Raw genomic sequence first — 27,224 nt, forward strand, 5'->3', positions numbered from 1 at the left:
GGCCCAGAGAGCTATTTTGGGGCACGTTTATTGATGGGACACGGGTGCCCAGCTAGACTCCTAATTCAAGAGGAAGGCCACAGGCTGGTCTAAGATGGCTCTGCTTCTCCATGCCCTTTGCTGCCGTGGGGCAGCCATCATCTGTGTCCTGTCCACACCCCAGGCCCAGGGTGTAGCCTGAGCTGTCTGGCTCCAAGAAAGGCAGGGGTCCCCACTGGTGTGGAGGGACACTGAGGGGTCACGTGGATTACTGTTTCCCCAAATTCTGGAGCCTGATTCTATTCACAGGAGGCAGAACCCAGAATGAATACAAGAATGAGTTGTGAGGTCAGATGCAAGTTCAAATCCCAGCTGTGTCCCCCATAACAGTTTTACCTTGGGAAAGCCATGTCAACTCTCAGAGGCTCAGTTTCCATCTCTGTAAAATGGAGTCAATAATAATCCTCGCTCGCAGAGAAAGAATGAGGCTTAAATGAGATAGTGCATACAGCTCAAAGCCTGGCATACAGTACGTGTTCAGTAATTAATAATAACTTCGCAAATAATGATTGACAGCTGACATTTACTGGGAGTTTGGCACAAGCCAGGCACCGGGCTGAATTATTGATCTATTTCATCCCCCAGCAATTCCAGGAGGCAGATGAGTGACACTATTACAGATGCCACTATTATCCCTTTGTACAAATAAGGAAATTGAGGTTCAGGAAGATAAGACTTGCCCAAAATCACACTGCAAATATGTGGCAGAAAAACCTGCCTTTGAACTCAGACCTGAAGAGGGGACAGGGCAGGGCCACACCCCACGTTCCCCACGCCTCTTCCTAAGAGGATGGTTACAAAAGTCCCATAAACACCCGAGTCCCTGCTGTGCCGTGTTCACCCCGGTCATCCCTCAGTTCAGGGAAGTGACCTCCTGGCCCTTCCACTTGATAGAAGTCCAGAAACCAAAGGTTCCAGAAGATTCCCTTGACCTTCCTTCCTCCTCTCAGGGTTATTTTGTTTTCCTGGTTTGTCAGCAGAAAATCTCCACAAAAAACTGGCTGGGTTGGCAGATGTCATGGGCTGACTTGGAGGGGCATTTTGCTGTGTACACTGGGGACAGGGTGCTGGGGGCCCTGGTGGAGGAGAGGAGGGCAGGGAGCTCCCACCCCTGTGCAAGTGCACTCCAGACTCTTTTGGCTGAAGGAAGCAGCCCTCTTGCCTCTCTAGGCTGCTCTCCCCCACACCCCACCCCACACCATCCTCCAAAAGGCTGTGCTTTTCCTGCTTCCGGGCCTTTGCCCCAGCTGTGCCCTCCCCCTGGGTGCCGTCCCTCCCTTCTCCTCCTGCCAGATGTTCTTCCCTATACTTCACAACTCCTCCCCTGGGAGGCTTTCCCAGAACTCCCCTCTTAGCCCCCTCGACAGTATTGTCCCCCAGGCTTCAGGTTGTCATAGCAACAGAGAGATACTGCTTCCAGAACCACCTTGTGCTCCAACTGGCAAGACCCTGATGTCCAACTGGAGAGTTAACACTTTCACATGGGTGTCACACAGACCCCTCAAATGTCACAAAACAGAACCTCCCATTTCCCTTCCTAAAATCCCAGCCCTGCCCTCTAGTCATCTCCTCTCAGTAAATGGTGTTACCCCTCACCCAGGTGCTCAGGAAAAAAACCTAGGAGCCATATTTGACTCCCTGTTGCCTCATCCCACACATCTTATCCATCAGAAGTCCTGTCAACTCAAATTGCCAAGTACACCCCAAATCCATGTTCTTGTTGCCACCTTTGAAGCCACCACCACGGTGCAGGTGGCCACCATCCTCACCCACCTGGACTGTGACAGTTGTCTCCTCCTAGTTTCCTGGCTTCCAGCTTTGCTCCACTCTACCCATCACAGTAGTGGAAACTTTTTTTTAAAGATAAATTAAGTCATGTCATCCCTGCTGAAAACCTTCTAGGACTCCCCATCCCTCTTAGAATAAAAATCCTCCTCCTCACCATGGCCTATAAGACCTTGTATGATCTGGCCTTCGCTCACCTCCCCAACCTTATCCTTACCCTCTTCCATCATTCACTCTGCTCCTGCCACACTTGCCTCCTCCTGGTTCCTGAGCTCGAAAGCTTGTTCCTATCCCTAGGCAGAAATTTGCTGTTACCGTTGCCTGCACCTTCCTATGCCAGATAGCTGTCTGGTTCATTCTCTCACTTCATTCAGGTCTCTGCTCAAATATCATCTCCTCAGAGAAGATTTCCATGACCTACCCATATGAACTACTCCCGTCCATCACCACCTATTCCTCTACCTACTTTATTTTCCTTGCGGTTGTTACTATCTTGCGTAGTACATATTATCAGTATATTTGTTTTAATTTAGTTTGCTGCTAAATGTTTAACGACTGGCTCTCGGTAATCATCGAGCTCTGATGTTTACATCTGCCAATTTCTGTAGTGTAAATACTCCTACCGTGGCCGATTTCAAGGTCCCAACATGACTTCACTGAACGTGGAGTTGAGAAGAGATGTTCAGTGTCATGCCATCAGATACTGTTTCTACCATGTAGCATGGTGTCTGATGCAGTATGATTCAATAGATGTCAACAACCTCAAGAACATAGAAAACAGTAAATTAATTGGAAAGTGATGAGTTTTGAGTAGTTTTACCTTTATTTGTATTATAGTTTATTTAATTGTAAGTTTAAATAATTTAATTTTTAATGATGGCTGTGTAGAAATCAGCTTGCAGAATTCTGCAGCCGGTACAAGCCAGCTCCAGCACACCAATGACTATAAGAAACAGAAGGACAGGGATATTGTCCATCTTATTTCCTGCTGTTTCCCTGGGGTCTAGAATAGTAGTAGAAGGAGCCCGTGGTAGGTGCTCAGCCTGTATTTGGTGAACATTTTATAATGTATCTGTTTGCATCAGAAAGCACAAACTGTTTGCCCTGATCAACTTGACTGTGTGGGCTGAGTCCAGCCTACAAATGGGTTTCATTTGGCTCTTAGAATGTTTTTAACATTTAAAAAAATTCGTTGCCAACATTTAAAAGTCATGAGATTTTTGCATGAAATTCCACATAAACCTGGATTTTCAGCTTCTTTTGAAAATTCAGAAGCTCAGGACACACTGGGCCCGATTCCCTCATGACGACAGAGATCAGAGCTAAGGAGCAGCCACCCACTTCAGACAGGGCATGAGCTTGCCAGTTCACCGCAGTCCCCACCCCTCCCTGTCGCCTCACCCAGGGCCCACTTTATTCATTTACATAACCTGCTGGTCTTGTAGATATTTGAGTTGTAATTACAGTCTTAGCCTCCAATCTAACATTTGTCAAGGTGACCCCTCCAGACTGAGGCCACCTTGAGGACTGGCTCTGTGAGTTAGACCCCCTGGGGCCTCCATTCCTGCTACAGGGCCCGGCACACAGTAGGCCCACAGGTTCTGGAATTTGGTTAAATGTTTGTTGTCAAACGAATCCCAAACCTTCAGTTGCCCTAACTGGGGCATGCACTAAATCTAAGCCCCGACCGGAATGTGACAAGGAGGTTGGCCCAGGCCAGGGTTTAAAAATACCCCAGGGCTGGTCAGCTGTGAGCACTCAGAGGTGTTGAAACAAATGGGCAAAGTCTGGCCAGAGGCCAGCCCCCCAACTTTGCTCTGTGTGAATGTGGGCTAACGGGAGGGGCCACCAGCAGTTCCTGGTGGAGGTGGAGCAGTAGGGAGGCTGGGCTGCAGCCCCCTCCCCCAGTGCCCTGCTTGGGAAAGGTCAGCGCTAAGTTTATAAACAGCATCGGGTGACATGACATAATTTCGCATAAAGGGTTACCGGGCAGAGCATAACACAGGGCAGCCTCCCCTGATGTTTCCACGCCACGGTCTCCTGGCATCGAGAGAGCTGGGATGTTGCTCACCCTGTGGTCTTCCCGCGGCCTTCAGAGCCACTGCCCAGCCCGCTGGAGCCATGGTTAAAAATAACGTTCACAGCACAGTCCCCTGGGGGACAGCCAGCGGTGGGGCTGGACCGGGGAGGCACGAGCTCTGATTGAGGGCCCACTGGGTGCCAGGCTCTTTGGAAACCTTTGCTCGTGGAGCCTCTCAATGGCCTTGGGGAGGAGGGATCATTGTCCCATTCACAGATGGGGAAACTGAGGCTGGGGAGCAATGCACTCACTGGTTCAAAGTTTCCTGCTCAGTTCGTGGCAGCGCTGGCATTCAGATACAAGAGGCTAAAATGTCAAGAAGTCAGGGGCTCAATGTTTCGCTTTGCTGGGTCCCGAGTCTCTGGAACAGTGTCTGGGGCCTCAGCAAGAAGTAAGAGGCAGCTCCCACTTCATATGTGCAAGACTTGCTCCTGACATTTTGGAGTTAGGGGTGGACAAGGGGATACACATTCATAGGTAGATTAAATATATTGTGTTTCAGATGGCAAAAAGTATTAAGGAGAAAATTAAGCCAGGGAAGGAGGATGGAGTGTCTCAGAGAGTACAGATCTAAATGCAGGGGCAGGGCCACAGGAGGCCTTGCTGAGCAAATATTTGAAGACAGACTTGAAAGAGATGAGAGATTGAGCAATGGGGATATCTGGAGGAAGGACATTCTCGGCAAAGGAAACAGCAAGTGCAAAGGCCCCGAGGCTGGATTGTGCCTGGCATGTGTGAGGATGACAAGGAAGCCTGTGTGGCCAGAGCAGTGTGAATGAGGGGCAGTACATAAGGCAGAGAGAGGAGGGCAGATCATGCAGAGACTTGCACATCACAGGAAGACTCAGGCTTTTTCTGGGGTAAATGGGAGCCATGGAGGGTCCTGAGCAGGTCGGCAAGGTCTGACCTGGGTTCTGAAAGAATCGCCTAACTGTGTGTGGAGAATGAACTGTCAGGGCTCAGGGGAAGGGAGGCAATGAGGAAGGAGGTGATTGCAATGGTTCAGGCAAAAAATGATGGTGACCTGGCCCAGGGTGGACACTGGAGGTGGAGATGTGGGGAGAAGTCCATGGTCTCATATTCTAGGTCTGTTCTAAAGGTGGGCTGGACCAGATGTGGCAGAAATCAAGAAATCAAGAAATCGGGGGTAACACCAAGGTTTCATGCTGAGCACCTGGAAGGATGGAGCTTCCCCCTTAAGAAGATGCCCATGCACTATGCTGGGCTCCCAGGGGAGGACAGAAGTGGAGCAGCCCTTCCCAGGGCCATGTGGGAGCCTTCCCCCAGTATGGAGGCCTTGTTTTCTGAAATCCCCTCCAGTTCAGATCAATATTCTTCCCCATCTCCTCCATGCCAGCCCTGATCTTAAGACCCTTGTAAATTGTGCCGAAGCCATCAGATCCTGCTCCTCCTCAATTCCCTGAAGAGCAGCTAACACCTCTTATAACCCCCACCATGTGCCAGGCAGGAGCCAAGCCTTTACAGGTGTGCACTCACTTGATCATCACAACAAGTCAAAGAGATGGATGAAGAAACTAAGGCCCAGAGAGTTTGTCACTTAAGTCTAGGATCACACAGCTAGCAAGCGACAGAGGCAGGATTTGACCCCAGCAAGCAACAGAGCTCATGCTCTTATCCACTATACTATCTCCTGGGAAGCTCACCATTGACCATGAAGAGCTGAACTGCACTTGAGGGACTAGGGTGAGAGGAGAGGGCTTCAGTCACCCCTCCCATGTGGCAGGGACAGTTGTCATTTTCTGAGCACCTGCCCCGTGCCTAGTGCTGTACCCAGGATCTCTCTATTCTACACATCAACCAAAGGGGTAGATAGTATGATGATTGTGCCCATTCTTCAGATGAGGAGACTGAGGCTCAGAGAGAGGAAATGCTATGTCCAAAGTGGCACAGCTGAGGTGTGAGAACCGGGAATCTGGGGCTCTAGACCCCATTTTGTCCCCTCCTCCGCACTGCCTGTGCGTGTCACCTGCTTCTTGTCCTAGTAGTGAGGGGAGTGCTCAGAGGTGTGATGACCATGTTGGGTTTCCTTCCATCTGGTTGGCATAGGATGGGGAAGCAGGCTGAGGACAGGGAAAGGTCATTCAGGGACAGCATAGCTCTTTGGGCTTGTAGATTCTGTCTGGTACAACCAACATTTTTGAGGCCTGCTCTCAGCCAAGTGCTGCTCAGGGGATACTGAGGCAGAAGTGTGTGGCTGAGTGTTTGAGAGAAGTTGAGGACTTGGTTGCCTCTGACGGCATGGGGTTGTCACTGGAGTTCAGATCAAGAGCAGCTCAGAGGAGCAGGTCCTTGTGAACTTTTTGCCTCAGGCAGACTCTTTATCGCTCCAGGCCTTAGTTTCCACTTCTGTGAAATGGATTGATAATGCTTGCACCAGAAGGCTGTAGTCAGGACTAATGTTGGGTGCCAAGGGGCCTCGCTCCACCTCCAACTGACTGCCGCTGTCTTCTAGGACAGGAAGAATGCGGGACTCAGCACATCGTAGGTGTCCTGGAGACGTGGGAACTGCTGGACACCTGGGACCTGCTGGACGCATGGGGAAAAATGAACTTTTGAGGGACACTTTCTTCGCTTGGGAAGTGAATGCTTTCCATCTACTTTACACGAACATAGACGCTCTCCACCACCTGATGAGGTGAGTACTAAGATAATCCTCACTGAACCATTAAGAAAACTGGCATCTAGTTATGTTATGAGACTCAGCCAAGGTCACAGAGCTGGGAGGTGATGAAGCAGAGATTCAAAAATGACTTGCTCTGCCTTCTTAGCATTACCTCCTCCATCACAAGGCTGAAATTATAATAGCCCAGATTTTTCTTGAGCACTTATTATGTGCCATTCACTACTTCAAGCACTTTACCTGTATTAACCAATATTAATTAACCAATATATTAACCAATATTAATCTTGACCGCCAGTGGATGAGACAGGTGCTACTTTCTTCCCATTTTACACATGATGAAAGGGGTTAAGTAACTTAACAAGGTCACAGAGCTAGTGCAAAGCCAGGATTCAAACTCAGACATTCTGGCTCCAGAGTCCATGGTCTTAGACTACAATGCTCTTCTTGAGAGGGTTAGCAATGACACATGGCCTGGTGCCAACACACAGTAAGTGCTTAGTAAATTGTTAAACCTTTGAAAAAACATGTCGAGATAAGCAGGGCTTTCCTATTCTAAACCACACTGAGGTCTCACTTGAGAATTCGTTGTTCCCTTATTTCCATCCCTTCCTGTTTGTCCCTCTGGCCCGAGGAGAAACTGCCCAGGGGCCATTTTCCCTGTCTCTCCCTCCCTCCAGGAAAATTTTGTGCGGCATCCACGGGGTCACAGCGCTGCTGGCCAGAGGGCTGGCTAGAACCGAGTTTGGCCAGGTTATCAAGTTTCGTGGTCAGCCACCTTCGCCCCTGACCAGAGCTGTCTTTCCAAAACAGAACATTCAGTCACCGCCTGTCCCTGTGCTCAGCTGTCCTTGTGCTCCTGACCTCGTGTCCTGCCCACCCGCCTGGGTTTTTTTTCCCCAGTATCCTTGTCTCTTACTGACATCTCGCGAAGATGATCAGAGCAGACAAGAGAGACGGAGAAAGAGAAGCTGAGAGGCAAAGGGAGACAGTGAGAGAAGCTGAGAGACTGTCAGGTACTGACAGAGAAAGACAAAGGCAGATAAGGAGAGACAGAAGGAGGAGGGGCAGACCAAGATGGAGAGACTGAGGTCGCCTGCAGATACCTTCTGCCTTCCTGCGTCCACAACCTTGGGTCTCCTTCCAGTGGCTCTTGACCTTCTCTCAGGCTACAGCAGCTTCTCCCACCTCTCCCCACCACCTCCCGAGCCCAGCAGGTCACCAGAGACCCTCCCCCTGCCCCTCTCCCACCCCAGGCACAATCCCTCACCTAACTCCTGCTCACCCTCTTCCTCCACGAAGCCCTCCCGCAGCCCCTGTCCGAACCCCAGCTGCATTTACCTCACTGTGCTGTTGATGTCCATTTACTGGAGTGTCACCTCCACCGAAATGTCAGCTGCTTGAGGGCACAGACTGGGCCTATCTTGCTCACCCTGCATCTCTGCACCCAGCACAGTGTCTGACCCAGTAGGTACTCGATGTACATTGGCTGGAAAAAGTACTAAACCAGCTCCTTATGCGTCACCCTGGAGAAGCCTTCCCTGGTAGCGTTTATCACTGTCTACGTTTCATTGTGTGATAATTTGATTTAGTGTCTGGATCCCCTCTAGTCCCAGGAAGGCAGAGTCTGGGTCTGTTATGTTCACCCTTGTTTCTCCAGTGCCTGGAACAGAGTAAGTGCTCAAATATTGGTTGAATGAATGAATGAGCAAATGAATTAATCACTAGCCATCTGGAAGTTTTGAATCTTATGCTTCAATCCATTTGAATCGAGTTCAACGTCTCCCCGTTACCATTCAGATCAAACCCCGAGTCCTTTGTAAGGCCTGTGAGGCTCTGAGTGATCTGGCCCTGCCACCGTCTATCTCCAGGCTTTCTGCCTCCCCTCCCACGGGCACCCATGTCACCATTCTCTAGGGCACCGTACATGGTAGACATTCTCAGCCACCCCCTCCACACCCTACCATAAGTCATGCCAGCAGAGTTGTGGTTGTTTTTTCTGTGAACAAGACTGCCTAGAAAAATGGAGTGCATTTGCACAAACAACCTCAATGTCACCAGTGGACCTTGGTCACTGTGGGACAGTCTCCAAGGTTCAGCCGGCCAGCTGCCCAGAGCCTTGTCCTGAGATAGGGTTTGAGTCCTAGGCTCCAAAGGGATGCCTGGATGGGAGGGGGTGACCTGGGGGCCCCTGAGTCTGACTTTCCTATCCTGCAGGAAGGGAGGAAAGAAGGCCCTGGGGAGCCTGGGGAGGGGGAGGGCCCCACCTCATCCTTCAGGCTCAGACCAGGCCCCACCTCCACCAGAAAGCTCCCTTGGCCACCATCCTTGGTTCTGTGGACCCTTGCTCTCACCCTAACTGCAGCTCATATCACACTCTGCTGAAATTCTCTGTCGGACTATTTCCTCCACTGGACTGTGCTCCAAGTCTTTTATATGTCGGTGTCCTTAGAGCCCAGGTCCGGCATGTGGGAGTCGTCAGCAAACACATACTGAATGAACAAAATGATTATTGAACGAGCGCTTCCTGCCTTGGTTCATATTTACTTCTGTCTCGATCACTAGGATGGGAGCCCAAGACCTTGTCTCCTTTATCTTTGTTCTCCAGGGTCTAATACTGCTTGACACAGAGGAGGCAGCATGAAACACAGGTGGAAAAAATGAATGAATGAGCCCTTCCTATACCATTTATTATATGTGTCTCTCCCACTGTACTGGGAGCTCTGTACAATCAAGTACCAAGTCATCCTTGCTTCCAGTGTCTCTAAGTCTAGCATAGGGCTTGGCACAAAGGAGATGCTTGGTATGCATTTATTGGATGGACGAATGGACAGATGGAAGGATGAATGGATGGACAGATGAATGATGTTTGAATCTATGGATCAATGGTGTAGTGAGTGGAAGGTTCGATAGAGTGAGTAAGTAGGACTGGTGGATAGAAGTGTGGGTGGATGGATCAGTGGATAAAGGATAGGTGGATGGATGGATAATGACTGAATTTATGGATCAGTGGAGGAATGAATGGGAGGTTGGATAGAGTGAACAGGACAGGTGGATGGAAGTGTGGATGGGTGGATTGATGGCAGGTAGATAAATGGAAAGAAGGAAGGCTGGATAGGTAAGTACTACAGTCCAGGTTCAGAATGTGGGAAATACTGCTTTTCACCCTGCCCCCCCATCCCACTCCCCGCCACACACAAAGCAGCCACCATTTTAGAACTAAGATGAGGCCAAAGAATGACTCAGCTAAAGTTTTCATACGAGAGATATTTAGGAGGAAAAACTGTGAGAAGGAAGGGCCTTTGAGCCTCTGAAATTCTCAAGCAAACCCCTGTAAGTTGGCCATGCCTTCTTTACGTGTTATTTATTGAGGGCTTACCATATGTAGTGCCCCTGGGTTTCATCTGGAAGTAGAAAGAGGTTTTAGATGTGGACCCTGACCCCAGAGAGCTCAGAATGTGGTCATAGAGTCAGATGTGTGCCGCTGCATCTTTGACAGGTGGAAGTAGGGTCCACTCCAAAGAGCAAAGGTTTTGGATGTAAAGAATGGATTTGTACCCTGATGCCTTTTCTGTGTGACCTCAAGCAAGTTGCTTGACCTCTCTGAACCCAGATTTGCTTATCCTACTCTGTAGGGCTGTTGTGAGCCCATGCTTATGAAGTGCAGAGCCCAGGGCTGGATTACAGTACATGATTGATACACTCTGAGTCTGGCTCAGTGTGTGACACTAGCTGAACTTCTCAACTTTCCCACTCCTTCCTTTCAGTGCAGTGCAGCCCTTCCGCAGCGGGGGCCATAAACCAACGAAGAGCTCAAGTTGAGGAATCCAGTACACCTGGATTCAAATTCCACCTCCTCCACTCCCCCACTGCTTGGTTTCAGACAAGCCCCTTGCCCTCTCTGAACCTCAATTCCTGCATCTACCTCCCAGGCCTCCTTGCTGTTTCCCAAACACAGCTGTCAGGCCTGCACCCAAGCTGCAAGAGCGACTAAGGAAGTGAGTTTTCTCTCTGCCTTGGGAAGGCATGGGCTCCTAAGGTTGATGCCCTTCACACAGATCTGCCCGGAGACAGTGCAGGGTGGAGAGGGGGTCTGGAAGGGCAAACAGAAGACATCCAGCTTCTCACCCTGTCTGGAAGAGGCGCTCCATCTCAGGCTGTTCACAGCAGTTTATGCTGCATGACTTTACATACTTACTCATTTGTTCCTGTGGGGAGGCTTTGTATCTTGATCACTTCTGAGTGCTCAGGAACTAAGGCCCAGCCAGGCACGCAATTTGTGTTAAATAAATATGTTGAATAAATGAATGGATAGATGATTGGATGGATAGATAGATGGTTGGATGGACAGATAACTAGCCAGGCACATGAGAATCAATAATGAGCTTACACACACACACACACACACACTCACACACACACACACACACACACACACACACACACGCCTAAGCCTAAGCCCTGCTCCAAAAGTAGAAATAAAAGCCAACACTTAATGAGTGCTTACTGTGTACCAAGCTCCATGCTCAGCCTGTGACATAGGGGATTTCACTGAATCCTCCTGGCCACCCTCTAAGGTAGTAACTAATGCTACTCTTTTTTTCAGAGGACAAACCTGAGGCTCCAAGAGGTAAAATCACTGGTTAAAAAAGGTCACATAACCAGTAAGTGGAGGAACCAAGACTCAAGATCTGTTTGATTCCAAAACCAAGCTTGACTTGACCAGCCCAGGGGGGTCACCTGAGAATCTGGGTTTTCAGTCCCCAGGTGACTGTGATGCACAGTCAGGCCAAGGTCACCTAAGGCCGGAGCGGCAAGGTCTGGGGAGAGCATGCTGGCTGTGGGGCCAGCTGATCTGGCTCCCGCGCTGCCTCAGAGCCTGTTTCCTTTCCTCTGACGTGGAGGTGATGGCAGCGCCGACCTCCAGTGCTTTCAGGTGTGAGCTAAGCAGAGTGCCTGCGGGGTAGTAGCCCTGGAGAGATAGGGTGCGGGTGGTGCTGGTATCAGCAGCCACAGCCGCGTCATCACTGGACTGGACGGGGGGCCCCCGGCCGTCCTGCTCCTCCTCAAAGCATCCCTGGGTACAGACACGTTCCCGGCCTCCTAGTTTAGAGCCTGAGACAAGATGAAGAAGACCTCTTGGGGGCATTCAGGAGGCTACAGTATATAAAAGCGCAGAGCAGTGATTCTCTGCCCAGAAACACATCCTGCAGAAATACACATATCCACAGACGTGCAACCCTGCTGACCACTGCCGTGCTGTTCCTGACAGCAAAACCCAGGAAACAAGCCCAATGATGGTAACAGCGGATGCTAGCAGCATCCTTCGTCTCTACCGGCTAGATACCAGTAGCTTCCCCACTCCCTCAGTTGTAAGTGTGTCCAGACATTGCCAAATGTCCCCTGGGGAACAAAGTCACCCCCCCCACCCCCAGCTCTGAGAACCTTTGGTGGAGAGCTTGCTCTGTGCAGAGCCCTGCTGCTTACACTTTGCGGGAGTCCTTCCTCTTAGCCCTCGTCACACCCCGAGGTGGCTGCTGTTCACCCTTTCACTGCACAGATGCAGAAACAAGGAGTTTGGTGGTTTGCCAGAGGTCATGGAGCTGGCATTTCAGCACAGATGGGACTTGAACCTGTAATAGGTCCTTCTTTTTCCAGTCACTTTTTGTGGGTTCCTTGCATTTCTCTCCATTCATAATCTTATTGTCTGTGACTAGAGATGATTTCATTTCTTCTTTTTCCATCTGGCTGCCTTGGCACAGTCGAGGAAAGAACTTGTGTGCCATGAATTATAGCTCAAGTAGATTCTATAATCTGCACAGGGATTCTTTCTTTTGGGAAGTTAAGTTTGCTCAATTATTGACATTTGGAAAATGCAGATAAAAAGAAAAAAAATGACATTTCTTATTCGACTGCTCACAAAGGCCAACTCTCTAGCAGTTTTGTCCTCCGAGTAGCTTTCTCTGTTTTGAAATTTTGTTACACTGTTGAAGTCACACTGTACATTCAATTTCAAATTTTGCCTTTCCCAAACTGTACAATGACTTTTTCATGTTATTACAAAATCTTCTTGGACATTATTTCTAATTGTTGCTTATTGTGACAGAGATCCCTGCTTCTCCCCAATCCTCTGATCTCTCCCTCTTCTTTAGTAATAGAAATCCCAAGTTTTAGCTGAGCATGTGACCACCCAGGAAAAAAAAAAAACTACATTACCCCGCCTCTCTTGCAGCTAGGTGTATCCATGTGACAAGTTCTGCCCAATGGGATGTAACTTCCAAGTAGTGTCCTTAGCAAAAGGGTGCCAGCTCTTTTTTCTCATCTTCCTCGCTGACTGGAATGCAGATGGGAGGCAGAACTGAGTGACTATCTTGGGCCATGGTAGAAACACAGAAAAGGAATGCAAGTCCCTGATGAATTTATGAAGCCACCTACTAGTCATGGACTAACACCTTCACGCTTCTTTTATATAAGAAAAAAACAAATTTCTGTTTCACATCAACCCCTCTTAATTTGAATTTCCGGCCTCTCAAAGATGTACTTACCCCTGAGTATTGCACTAATATTTTACTAGAGGAATCGTCTCTAACCTTCTTTAAGGAATCATCCCCTTATCAACGGAACAATTCCCTGGTCATTGGGCGTTTATGTAGTTTCTGACTCCTCACTACGCTATAAACAATTCTGTTGTGAACATCTTTGTGTATTTTCACTACTTGAGATTATTCCCTCAGTATAGAATTCCAGAAGAGGGATTTGGGGGTCAAAGAACATGAACATTTTTGATACCTGTTAATAACTGTCATCCCAGGTGGGCCATGGGGTTAGGATTGGGCCCAGGTTTTATGGTAGGGCTGTCCTAGTGAGTCTGCTTTTTCCCCAGGGATCCCTCCCACTGCATCGTCAGGGCCTGTCCATTCTCCTCCATGTCTCCTGTCCTGCCCTTCTCTTCTAATCTCTAGCAGGCAGGTCTGACGGGTGGAGCCCAAGTCCCATGCCTGCACCAGGCTGCAAGAGAGGCTGGGAAAGAGAATTTTCTGTCGTCTTCATGGGGGAGTTGGGGCTATTAGGGTTGGTGCTTCCCTGAAGGGGTTGGGGGCTGCAAGGTGTAGGGCAGCCAGAAAGTAGGACAAAGCTTAGCTCCACAAGCAAAGACCCGGCTGGGCCTGAGGGAGGAACACAAAAAGGTTTCTGGCATCACTTTTTAATTTCTTCTCTACTTATGATGAAAAAACAGTACACAGAAGTCAAGTTGACAAGGATATTATTCCTATTTGTGTCAGCCTTGAAGTTTACCCAGCTCTGCAGGGGCTGAGTTAGAGCTGGAAACCCACATCTTCAGAACCCAAGCCCCATTCTTGCTCCACCATCTGAGGCCAGCAAGTCAACCTGGATGTCATTATCCATGTAGGTGTGTCTCCCTGACCACTGACCACATCCCTCAAGAGGAGGGCCTGTCTGTCTTACCCACTATAGTACTCCCAGCATGCCCTGGCACACAGTAGGTGCTCAATAGATAAATCTTGAATGAGTAAATGAATGAATAACGGCAGTCAGTTCTTGGCCTTGGAAGGAACCTTGGAATCCTGGAATTAACATTTATTGATTCAACCAATATTGAATTGCCCACAATGCTCCAGACCTTGTCTTAGGTGCTGGGGATACTGTAGGAAAGATAACAAGCCACATTCCTGCCCGCGTAGTCAGGAGGATGGACAATAAATAAGGAAACCCCCAAACATTAATATAGTAGAATATAATATGATACAATATGACACCAGGTAAATGTTTTAGGAAGAAATGTGAAACTGGATAAATGACTTAGAGATAACTAATTTAGAAAAATTGTTGAGGAAGTCCTCTCTGAAAAGGGAACATTAAGCAGAGACCTGAAGAAGGTAAGCCAAGCAAATATCCAAGGGAAGCATATTCCAGGCAGAGGAAACAGCCAGTGCAAAGTCCCTGAGGTAGGAATGAGCTTGGTGTGTGCTGTTTGCAACAAGCAGCCAGGGAGGCAAGGGTTATACCAAGTTTCCCAACTTCAGCAAATCTACAGACTACTTAACTGGCAACTGGCGGAAACGGGGGGTGGGGGGGTGGATGAGATGAGTTCTTCACTCTTAAGCTTCCCTGGAAAAACATGATGTCAGGGACAGACAGTAAATCTTGACTTGTCCCAGAACACAATGGGCCCGTGAAACCAGTGAAGTGTCAAGTTGAAAGTAAACGGCCGAGGGGCTGGGGCACGGGTGGCTCATATGGAATTCGTTAACAGATCTGTTTTTGAAAAAGAATTTCCCAGTTAGGGGCAGAAGCTTCTGGCCAGCATCAAAAAGATGTTTGTTGTGGTGCCTGTGTGCAGACATAAGAAATGGAGATTTGCTGCCTAGCTAGAGATGTGGAAAGATGTACCCGAGCTGTTAAGTGAAAAAATAGGTCACAGGATAGTGTAATACAGTGTATAATCCCTTTTGGGAATTCACCCCTTCATTCATTACTTTGGAAAATACTCATTACAGGCCTACTGTGTGTTGGCATTCTGCTGAGTGTGGGGGACACAGGCTTGACCCTCCCGGTCTCCTGAAACACTGCACAGTGGGGAAGGCAGATAATGATCAGGTTGTCTGATCATCAAGTACAAATACATCATCACAAGCATTGATCTGTGCTAAGAAGAAAAGATCCCTGGGACTATAAGCGTGTGCATGGACATCCGGTGATGGAGACAGCCTGTGAGGATGTACTCCCAAATGCCCAAGGAGTAGCACGATGTCAGGTGCTTCTGCTTTTTTTGTCTTCCCCTTTCGTTTGACTGCCTGTATGTTCTGATTTTTTTTTGATAATGTCATGCTTTAAGTGAATTAAAAAGCACAAACAAAACCAAAATGAAGAGAGGATTTGGAATTCATGTGTCCAAAGATGATTTAACCCCAGGAAAGGAAGGAAGGACACATGAGAAACTGCTAACTGTGTTGGCTTCAGGGAAGGGGAGCCAGGGCCGGGGTTAGGAGAGAGCCTTGCAGCTCACTGGATACCCTTTAAACCCAGGTTTAAATTGAATGCCCAGGTATTAAAAAAGAAGAAGAAAATAAGCAGATATTTTTAAATGAAACTTCAAGTCAAGTTTTATTTCCATGAAAAACGAAAACGCAGACAAGAGTTGACTCTCAGGACAAAGAAGTTAACTGAGCCAAATTTCCATAAAAATCTTTGAGTTTTTCTCTCTGGGTGACCTTCTTGTTTTCTTCTCTGTATCTCCTATATTTAAAATTAGAAAAATAAAAAGAACAAGAAAAAAGGCTACTGTCCTTTGTAAGCATTGTTTTGCTTAATCCGCACAACCACCCTCTAACACGTGTATATTTATCTCCCCATTTGACAGATGAGGAAACTGAGGCTCAGTTGGTGAAGCCACTGGCCAGAGGCCACACAGCTGGATTTAACCCAGGTTTGTCTAACCCCATAATCTGTTTTAAACCGGGATGCTCAGGTGCCCTTCAAAATGTCCTTCAAGGAAATTGCATTGCTTTGAAAATCAGAGGGGGAGAAAACCAAACAAACCAAACAAGAAATATTACATTTTTTTAACCACTTATTCAAGCTCTGATGGGGCCTGAGACCAACTGGGCTTGGGCAGAGTTTCTCGGCAGGGGCACTGTTTATATTTTGGGTGGGGTGTTCCTTCATCGTGCCTGGCCATGGCCCACATGGCACTTCGCTACCCTCCAAACACCAGCTATGACCCCCAAGTATGCGTCAACCAGGCATCTCCTCTTAAGGACTGCTGGATGGGACCCTTTGGTGACACTGAGCTCCTGCTGAAAGGCTGGGCACCTCTCCCACATTGCAATCCCCCTATTAGAGTTGACCCTCCCTGCAGACTTGAGAGGCAGGTGTTTCAATGGCCTCGTTTTACAGAGATGAGGCTCAGAGAGGCTGGGTGACCTGCCCAAGGTCACACAGTCTGGACTTGGCCCCACATCTTGTCCCCATGCTGTATTGTCTAGCCTTGGGGAGCAGGCAGGGCCAGGAGGTGTCTCTTATGGCCCTGGGGTCAGGGTGAAGGGGAGGGAGAGGTGAGTGATCTGCAGTCCCAGGCTCACAGGCCAGGCAGCCACCAATTGCCACCATCCTCTCTCCAGCCAGCTGAGGCCAGGTCGGGAGAACTGAAGCCCCAGCTGCAGGGCTGGGCGGGCGGTGGGGACCGGGAAAGCGCGTACTCCCTCAGTCTGCCCGGCAGCAGCCGGTGGCCACCCGCCAGGCCCCGCCTGACGTCAGGGTCTGACCAGGGACATAATGTGCTGGCGTCCAGACAAGGGCTGGCTGCAGGGAGACAGGGCCTGGAGGCGGGGCGGTCAGAGGGAGACAGGCGAGGGGGGAGAGAAAAGGAAGGAGAGAGAAACAGACAGAGAGACAGAGAGAGACACAGAGACACAGCGAGGTGGAGAAGAGAAATACAGAAACAAAAAGAAGGAAACCAAGAGAGGGAGTGAGAGACACACAGAGCGTGAAAAGGGGAAATTGAGGTGGAAAATGAGAGGCATGGAGACACAGAAAAACACCAATAGAAAGTTGTTCAGAGAGAGAGTGAGGAGAGAGCAGAGGAGGTGGTGGAGAAGTGGGCTGGGCATGGGGTTAAGTGTAAGCTCGGGAGACCCCAGACCTGGGCTGGGATGTGGCCCTGCTCCGGTGGGCTGGTGACTCAGTGCTCCAAGCCTCTGATTCCTTACCTGGGTAATGGGACTCAAGTCACAGGCTTTGCTCATCTGGGGAGGGGACAGAGCACCCCCTCCATGATGGGGGTGGTGGGAGTCAATCTATATAAAGTGCTCTGGTAGAGCTTTTGCAGGTAGTAAGTGCTCAGTTAATTGGAGTTGACAATAAGACGGGTTTGGGCAGGGAAGGAAAGAGAGAAACGGGATGCCCAGAGCCAGGACAGAGGTGAGAGCTGACCCCGTGAAAATTAGCCCTCATTCCACAGCACCCCCTTCCCACCCCCGGCATGACTCGGACACAAGGCCACTGGCACAGACCTTGGCCTGGCCTTGCCTATCTCGGGGCCCAACCCCCTGTTTATGGGCTCAAGAAGGCCATGATCCCAGGGCCATCACGTCACCAAAGCCAAACAAGGCCAGGCCCTGCTTGCTGCTGGCCTTACAGCCTTGTCACCCCTTATCCAGCTTAATTATTAAATGGCCCAGCAGAGCTGAGGGTCTGAGCCAGCTGCCCTACCGGGTGTGGGCAGCTGTGACTGGGTGTCCCTCATTAATGCAGGGGCACACATTCCAGAGACCCCAGGTTGCACTTGCAAAGTGCCCTTTCTCCCGCTCCCACTGTTCCTAGGAGCCTCCACCATCCTCGTCTTTATCCTCAGAGTTCTCATTTAGTGAGCAGTTACTGTGTATGGGGCATGGTCCTTAATCCCCCTGACAGTCCCAACAGAGTGGGCGCTATTATTATTCTACTTTACAGATGAGGAAACTGAGGCTCAGAGAACTGGAGTCACTTGCCCAAGGCCACCTGCTAACTTGCTGAGTGGCAGAGCCAAGATTCCAACCCAGCCACCCTCTTGACCAGACAGCAGCTCTCATTTCCTGAGCAGCTGCTGAGTGCCAGGCTCAGGGCCAGAAGCTTTACCCACATCATCTCTTTCAACCCCCAGGATGATCCTCTGAGGCAGACATTCTCAGCCCAGGACCATTTTCCCCCTCGGGTGCCTTTAGGCTACGTCTAGGGACATTTTGGATTGTCACAACCAGGGAAATGAAACTGGCATCTAATGGGTGGAGGCCCCCATTCAGGATCCCACAATGCACAGGACAGAGCACAGCAGAGAATAATCCAGCCCCAAATGTCAGTAGCACAGAAGCCAAGAGCCTTGCTAGGAGGTGAAATCTGTCATGGTGTCCATTTTGCAGATGTGAAAGTAGAGGCACACAGAGCACCACTGCCCGAGCACCCACTCTATGACCCTGCTCTTCCCCATAAGACCCCACCGTCACTGCTGATGGCTCCTGTCCTTGGGAGACCCCTGCCTCTCTTCCAGGCCCTTCTCTAAGTCCTTGCTTGCCTAGTGTAAACAATGCCACTTTTTAACACATGAAGACAGTGTTTTAATCAAGATCAAGCCAAAAAGTCACTAGGATGGTCAGAATGCCTTTACATGAGTTTGTATTTTATTCACAGCAGCACTGAGGGACATTGGAGATTGGCCACACAGGGATTCATGGAGTAAGGATTTTCTGAGCACCTACTAGGCACCAGGCCCTGTCCTTGGTGCAGGAGATTCAGCAGAGAACCAGACAGACCAGCCCCTACTGGGGCTTTAGGAGCTGACAGTCTAGTGGGGACCATGGGTAATACACAAAAAACAAATAAACAAAAAAACAAATAAACAGTCAAGATAATTTCAGAGTGTGTTCAGACTATGCAGAGAGGGAAGGGCTGTTATAGGGAGGGTGGTGTCCAAGAAGGCCTTTCTGAGGAAGTAAGACCTGAAGGATGACAAGGAACTAGCTTTAGGAAGAGGCAGGGTGAAAGGTTCTGGGCAGAGGGAATAGCATGTGCAAAGGCCCTGAGGCAGGAGCATGCATGGAGTGTTGAGGCACAGCAAGGAGGCTTGTGGCTGGAGAGGAGATTACAGAAGTAACAAGCACACAGCTGTGTAGGACTGTGTGGCCACTGTAAGGGCTTTGCATGTGCTCTGAGGGAGCTGGGGGCCATGTGACGATTTTAAACAGAAGAGGAACAGGACTGACTTGGGTTCTAATAAGATCCCTTTGGATGCTGTAGTCAGTTGAATAATGCCCCCCTCCCCAAAGATGTCCACATCTTAATCCCCCAAAGCTTCGAATGTTACTTTATATGACAAAAGGAACTGTGCAGCTGTTAAGGATCTTGAGGTTAGAAGATTATCCTGGATTATCTAAGTGGACACAATGTAATCACAGGAGTCCTTATAAGATGGAGGCAGAAGGAGATTTGACTACGGAAAAGGAGAAGGCAGAGAGAATGACAGAAACAGACTGAAAGAATGCACGTCGAAGATGGAGGAAGGGGCCACAAGCCTGGGAATGCAGGTGATCACTAGGAGTTGAAAACGGCAAGGAAACAGCTTCTCCTCGGGAGTCTCCAGCAAGAACCAGCCCTGCCAGCACCCTGACTTTTGCCTGGAGACTGATTTCAGGCTTCTGACCTCCAGAACCGTAAGTAAATAAATTCACGTTGTTTTAAGCCAATAAATTTGTGGTAATTTGCTACAGCAGTCCTGGGAAACTAATGCAGATGCGTGGGGAAGGCAGACTGTAGGAGGGTGAGGTGGGAGCAGGGGGCCAGGGAGGGGGCTACTGCAATAGTCCAGGCAGGAAATGAGAAGTGAATGGATTCAAGAGAACTTTAGGAGTCCGAAGAGGCAGCCTTGCTGATAGACTGGACGCCTGGGGGAAGAGGGCGGGGAGAGCCAGTGTCTCTGGCTCACTCAGTCATCACTGGGCTGGTGCCCGGGACACAGAGCTGGCCACCACGTGGATTCTGCTCTGAGGAAGAATTCAGCTGGAGGAGGCCCAGGGTAATGGGAGGGACCAGGCTTAGCTGCCCTAAAACCTCGCGTCTCATGCCATTCAGGTCTCTTCCCCCGACGTCACCTCCTCTGGGAGGCCTTCCTGACCACCCTGCCTCAGAGAACCCCTCCCACCATCTCTTTCTTCCCTGCTTTGCTTTGCTTCGTGGGTCTTACTGTCGTGCTACATGCTACATGTTTGTTTCTTTGCTGTCTGGCCCCTCCCCCACTCAGTCATCAGCCCCATGAGAAACACTGTCTGACCTGTTTACCTCCAATCTCCAGCAACCTAGAAGTGGCCTGGCCTGGGAAGTGCTCAGCACATATGTGTTGAATGAATGAGTGAATCTTCATTTTCCTTTCAAGGACACTAAGGAAAGCCGGAACAAGGGAAGTGACTTGCACAGGATCACACGGTTGCTAAGTGTGGGGCCAGAATTTGAATCCAGAACTGATCCTAAAGTTTGAACTAAGCAGCCACCTCCTCTTAATGCCAGTGACACCACCTGTGCTCTAGAAATTTCCACTTTGTGGGATGGAGCACTCTATTCTTGAGCTTTCAGACATTCTAAATACAGCACATCAAGGAATCTGTAGGGCACGTGACCTGCTCAGAGGCATAATGTACAGTGAAACTGAGGCTCAGAGAGGCTGGGGTCTTCCCTGAGGTGCACAGCTTGCCAGCAGCAGGGCTGGGATTCAACCCCCACCAGACTGCACAATCAGGGTCTTCTCTCACAATTCCAGCATGCTCTTCACCCCTGAGAAGTAAGAAAGGGCCTCTTGGCCTAATGGCCTATAAGGCAGAACAGCTGTAGATCAGTTTGCCTGTTGTCCTGGCCGAGCCCGGGGGAGTCCAGCGTCACCTAAAACTGGGAGCTACTGAGAAAGAGGGTTGAGGGTTAGGATATGGGGCCCTGGGGTCAAACTCCAGCTCTGTCCCTTCCCTGCTGTGTGACCAGAGGCAAGGGGCCTCCCTTCTGTGGCCCAGGGCTCTTCTAGTAACTCGCACTGAAACTAGACAGAGTAGACAAAGCCCAGTGGAGCACATGTTAAAATCAAAAGACCCAGCATATATTCTAGCTGACATGTTTCACTAGGCTATACTGCTTAGGACATACAAATGTAGTCATAATAAAATATAATAAGCTTAATTTGAAAAAATCAACAATAAAAAGTGGGAGTTTATTTTTCTTTCGTGTGAATGAAGTCCAGATGTAGGCAGTTCAGGGCTGGTTTGGAGATTCCATGAAGCCTTCAGTATCCCAGGCTCCTTCCTGTTCCCTGTTCTGCCATCCCTATGGTGTGGTTCTCCTTCTAACGTGCCAACAGGGAGGCCACAGCACCAGCCTTCTCATCTGCCTTCCAGGTGGCAGGATGGAGAAAGAAAGATAATGAGTAAAGGGCAAGCAAGCAGCAGCTAAATCTGTAAGAAAGACTCCAGAAACTCCAAACACACCCCCAATTACAACCCGTTGGCCAGAACTTGGTTGCATGGCTGTACCTAGCTGCAGGGGAAGCTGGGAAAAGCTGTCTTTATTCTGCACAGCCATGAACTCTGCTTAAAGTGGATCAAACATTTGAAAATAAATAAAATAATTTCCGATAGTGATATATGCTGTGAAGGAACAAAACAGGGTGACCTGAGGGAGGAAGCCCTCTGTGAGGTGAAAGGCTGAGACATAAATTAGGAGAAGGCCTGAGACCAAGCATTCTGGGGAACAGAACATGCATGCCTGAGGCTGGAACAAGCCTGGTGTGGTGAAAACACAGAAAGGAGGCCAGTGTGGCTGGAGCTGAGATGGGGCTGGGGACACAGCTGGGACGGGGGCGAGGTCAGAGAGGTCTGCTGGGCTAGATCCTGGGGTCACCATGAGGCCTTGGGTGGAATTTGGGATTTTTTTCATAAGTACAGTGAGGAGAGTCTAAAGAGTTGAGGCTGAGGAACAACTTGACCTGCTGTGACATCCCTTTGAGAGGACGCTGAACTCCCTGGGCCTGGGAGATTTACCTGGGATCCTTCGGAGAGCTTCATTCATTCATTCATTCCACAAATGGACTGTAGTAGCAGAAATGACCCTCCCAGTCCCCACCCTCAGGAGGAGGACAGACAGCCTGAGCAAACATACAAGCATATCAGCACAGCTCCCAGGTAGCGGTGAGTGCTTTGAGAAGAGGAGCAGGGCTCCAAGAGGGTCTGAGAGTGCCTGGGGACCAGCAGAGTCTTTTCACAGGAGGTGACTTTGAGCTGAAATTTGAACCAAAAGGAAGCATTGTCTTGGGGAGGCTTAGGGAAGAGGGAAGCAATGTGCCAGGTAGAAGGAAGAACTTGTGCATAGGGCTGGAGGCTCAGGAAGAGAACTGCATGTTCGAGAAACTCACCAGACTCTGACCTGGCAAGAGGGAGGAGGGTGAGAGGGGAGCAGAGGTCAGATAGAAAGCCGGGAGGAGGGGCTCCTGGTTTCCGTGTTCTGGGCAGGGTGACCTGTTAAGAGCTTTGACCCCAAATCCCTGGGATGGGCCTGTGCTCGGATCCAAGACAAGCAGGGACCTAGCTCTCCTTGGAGGGTGTTTACAGGCTCCCTGACGACATGGGCTGCTGCCTGCCTGTGGCTTGCTAGTCCCTGGGCACCATGTGCTGGTACATTCTCCTGCTCCCAGCCCTGAGAGTGCCCTCTGACTCAGCTCCTGCCCCAGCCACCCGCTCCCATCACCACCAAGGCCGCCATCCCCGCCACCATCCCTCCCTGAGAAGGCACCACAGAACTGCATGATCCTGCCCTCATCTCCAATCAGACCTTCCCACTTCACAGAGGGAGAAACTGAGGCCCTTTGGGGAAGAGACTCTTCCCCCAGTATCACCTCAAGATTGGAGTAGAGCCAGGGCCTACTCCCAGGTCTCCTGATGCCTGGCCCTAAATCTTCACATGGTTTAATTAAAAAAAAAAAAAAAAAAAGAAGAAGAAGAAGTAAGAGGAGGAAGAGAAGGGGGAGAGAGGTAGGGAAGGTGGAACGAGAGAAGGGAGGGAGCGAGGGAATGTATAAGTGTAAATGTATAAACAATAAGAAGAAGAAGTAAATCAAACTTCTAAGTGTAAGCCCTTCCCTGGGAGGGAAAGAAATTAGCATACACTCCCCACATGCCAGGCACCTCACCTACATCACCTTACCTACTTCAGCACCATCAGTGGAATCCTCCCAGCTGCACAGTAAGATGGATACAATTATATCTTCTGAATGGTTTGGAAAACAGACAAGCTGTGCCGCCTACTCACCACCACACAGCAGTTTCCTGGAAGAGAGGAGATTTGAACCCAGCTCTAGCTGCAGTTCCTAACTCAGCATGCTCTCTTATTGCCAAGGCTGCCTCAAGCCCAGCTTCTCTGCTCCCCTCCTTACAGAAGTTGCAGCCTCATTTTCCAAAGCTAAACAGCAGAGGTTTTTCCCTGGCTGCTCACAAGCCTGAAGATATGTTTCCTTTGGCCCATGTGGCATTTAATAGAATTTGAGCCAATGTTCACAAATCAAGAGATTTTAGATAAAAACTCAGATTTCTACCTACCTTAAAGCATTGGAAGATTGGCCTGTGCTGGGCCACGTTCCACCTGGCAACAATCAGCTGGGGGTGGGTGTGTTCGAAGGGAGTCTCCGTGCCCCACACTCCCCACCTCTCCCTACTGCCTCCCTGGCCCTGAGACTAAATGGTAGCTGCCATTTATCACAATAGATACACTGTTGTTTGTCTGAGGGCAGGGACATTTTCTCTGTACCCACATCACTAGAGAAAAGAAGAAAACAAGTCATAACTCAAGAGGGATCAGGTTTCATGAAAAATGGGAAAATGAATATTTCTCATGGAATTTTCTTAGTGTTTATTATGCAAACAAAGTGTGGCTAAGCTCCCACACCACTGATTAGGTTTTCTACATGGTAACCCTAATAGGATTGTCAAATTTAGCAAATAAAAATATAGGATGCCTAGTTAAATTTGAACTTCAGATCAACAACAAATGTTTTCATTTGTTTGTTTTAGTATAAGTATGACCTGTGCAATATTTGGGACATATTTATACTAAAATATTTTCTTTCTTTATCTGAAATTCTAATTTAACTGGGCATCCTTTATTTTATCTGGCAACCCTACCTCAAGAGGGGTTGAGAGCGGGTCTCTTAAGGGCCTCGCATTTGAATCCAGCTTCTTCCTCTCCTGTCTGGGTGATTTAAGGAAAGTCAGTTTAAGTTCTCTGGACTTCAAATTGTTGATCATAAACAGGGATAATAACAGCATGAGGACTTGATGAGATAATATATGTAAGAGCTGAAGGCAGAACCCACCTCACTGTACATACTCAGTAATGTCAGTTGCCGGGATCCACGCCGTTGGCTGCCCCCTTCTTCTTTGCTAGCTCAACCCCAATTTGTGCCAACCACACTGCACCCCACCCCAGGGGGGCAGTGTAATTGGTCTAGCTAATCATGTCACATCCATTCCAGTCTGCCAGTGATTTGTCCAAGGTGACCTGCTTCTGACCAATGAGACGCAATAGGAAGTTTGCAGGATGACTGCGCCAGGGAGACTTTTCTCCCACTAGGGAGGGTTGGCAGTGATGCCACTGCCTTCTCTGCTTGCCTTGGACACAGCCATGGGACATGGGGATGCTTGACCTCAGCCGCCATCCTGTGCCAATTAGGTGGCAAAAGCCAGCGTGCTGAGGATGGCAAAGGGCAAAGCCCACGCTAAATTAAAGTAAATGACAGATATTCTTATGGCTGAAGCCACTGTTAATTGGCTCTATAGAGTGGCAGCTAAGAACTTGAACTCCGGAGTCAGCTATCTGGTGTCACATTCCAGTTATGTCACTTACTAGCTCTGTGCCTCGGTTTCCCTATCTGGAGAATGGAGGGAAGATAGTATCTCCTCATGGGGTTGTAAAGAAGGAATGAATCAGTGTAAGTGAAGTGCTAATTACTGAAGTGCCTGGCAAGCTAGATTCAGCATATAACTGTTAGTCATTGTGATTCTTCTGCATCCAAGCATTTTAATTGATATGGGCACTTTTATTAAGTCCAAAATTCCCCAAATGCTGTGCAACCTTGAGAGTTGATAATACATTAAAGAATCTACACCCCTAAATATAAGCAAATGTTGTACCCTTTTGAGTTAATGTCAAAAGTCTCCCAAGAATTATTATGTGTGTTTCTTCACACCTCATCCATCCTGCAAGGACTCAAGCAGATTCAGTAGGCTGCTCTCCATCAGCTTCCAAGAAGGCAAAGATGGGTGTTGGCCACTCATAAAAATAAGCGATAGTTTTACCATCTGGGATTTGGGGTAGAAACTCCAGGGCCAAAATATGGTGGACTGAGCATAATTATATTAGTTAGGAATATTTTCAGCTGCAAATTTCAGAATACTCCATTAACCATGGCTTAAACAGTAAAGACATTTAATTCTTTCAGTGTGCAAAAAGTCTGGAGGTAGATGGTTTCTGGGTCAAGGCAGCATTTCAGCAGTATCATCCAGTATCTAGCCACTTTCAACCTTTCTAATCAGCCATCCTGTATGTTGGCTTTTTGTCATTAGCCTTGCCTCATGGTCACAAGATTGTTGCCACAGCCCTTAGCATCACATCCTTAACAAAGTGCAAGACAGGAGAAAGTGTTTAGAGGAGGGCGGAATCTCCTTTCTCCTTGAGTTCTTTTAATCTGGGAAGAAAATCTTTCCAACAGTCTCCTTGGAGGGATTCCCATCACATTGAATTGACCAGAACTGGTCTTATGTCTGTTCCATGCTGCAAGGGAGGCTGGGAAAGTGAGTTGTAGCTAAAAGGAATGGGATAATATGACTGGTTTAGCCCAATCTTAATCCCTCCCCTGGGGCTGGACCTATCACCTCCTACTCCTAAATAAAATCAGGGCTGTGTTTTTGAAGGTGAGAGGGTCTGGCTGTTGAGAAGACAACAATGGTGTCACCAAAGTGTAAACCTCAGCTTCTTCCACAAATCTCACTAACACGGCAGTTAAGGGATTAAAATAGCAAAGGGAGAAAACACACAGGCAATGAGAAAGTGGAGGAGGAGTGATGCCTCCCAGGTTTTAGAAGCTGAAAGACTTTTTGCCATGGTTCCTCATCTGGGGTCCTAGTCCTGGCTCTGCCAGGAGCCAGCTGTGTGGCCTTGAGAAAGTCCTTTCCCCTCTCTGGACCTCAGTTTCCTTACAGTTTAGGGGAATCTTTTTGGCTAACAGCTTGCCTTAACACATCTCCAGCCTGCACAGGGAGAAAAGTAGGGGCTCTTAGTCCTTTGCTCCACTAGAGAAATGATTCTAAAAACATTTGGGTTATTTTGGGGTTGTACCTGGATTACCTAAAGGGTGTGGACTTCAAGGGCCAAAAGAAACTCATCAGTCCCAAAGGTGCAGGAAAACTTTCAGCCTCCTCCTCTAAAAGAGACCCTCGGAACTGATAAATTACAATGAATGATACTGAAAGGATGTGTGGCAAGGAAGAAGGCTGGCTTTGAGCATCTACACTTTATATCCATTTTCTTACTCTATTTCCTTATTCTCCGTGTGACCCGGGAGTAGTACTTAACCACTCTATGCCTTAGTTTCCCTGTGTATGAAAGGGAACATACCATAGTATCCTCCCCTACTTCCATAGTAATGAACTTGTAGCTGAGCATGAGGCTGTCCCTATGAAGACTACATTTCCCAGCCTTCCTTGCAGTTAGATGTGGCATGTGACCCAGTTTTGACCAATGGGATGTGATCCTAAGCTATGCGGCCAACTTGTAGGTTGTACTTTAAAGGGGAGAGATATACCAGTCCCCCTTTCCATTTCCCACTGGCTGGAATGTGAATGTTGCCCCGTGACACCAGGGTGACACCGTAAGGAGGGGAGAGCAAGTTAGCAGCCTGGGCACGACAGTACAGGGTTTCCGTATCAGCCCCAGCCTGATAAGTCTGTTGTGAAGACTCAGTGCACTGAGACATGTAAATCACTGAACACAGGGCTTGGAACAAAATAAACCCTCGTGTGAGTCCTTGTGAGTCTAATGCAGTGGTTTTCATTTAAGGGGTGATTCTGTGCCCTAGAGGATATTTAGTAATGTCTGGAGATA

General features: G+C 48.9%; 1 long non-coding RNA gene across 3 annotated transcripts in view; it reads left to right on the top strand.

Annotated features, from left to right (window-relative positions):
* Nucleotides 1-27,224, top strand: part of LOC105071853 (uncharacterized) — a 292,203-nt gene that overhangs the window by 205,500 nt on the left and 59,479 nt on the right. For 2 of the 3 annotated variants that reach the window (XR_012500660.1, XR_012500659.1), the window contains exons 3-5: nucleotides 6,378-6,560; nucleotides 15,928-15,993; nucleotides 19,496-19,750. This is a non-coding gene — a long non-coding RNA (uncharacterized LOC105071853). Of the gene's footprint in view, nucleotides 1-6,377; nucleotides 6,561-15,064; nucleotides 15,322-15,927; nucleotides 15,994-19,495; nucleotides 19,751-27,224 lie in introns of all 3 variants that reach the window. The other variant, XR_012500661.1, reaches the window with a different exon arrangement.

The sequence above is a fragment of the Camelus bactrianus genome, chromosome 19 (genome assembly GCF_048773025.1).
Source record: "Camelus bactrianus isolate YW-2024 breed Bactrian camel chromosome 19, ASM4877302v1, whole genome shotgun sequence".
Classification (NCBI taxonomy): domain Eukaryota; kingdom Metazoa; phylum Chordata; class Mammalia; order Artiodactyla; family Camelidae; genus Camelus; species Camelus bactrianus.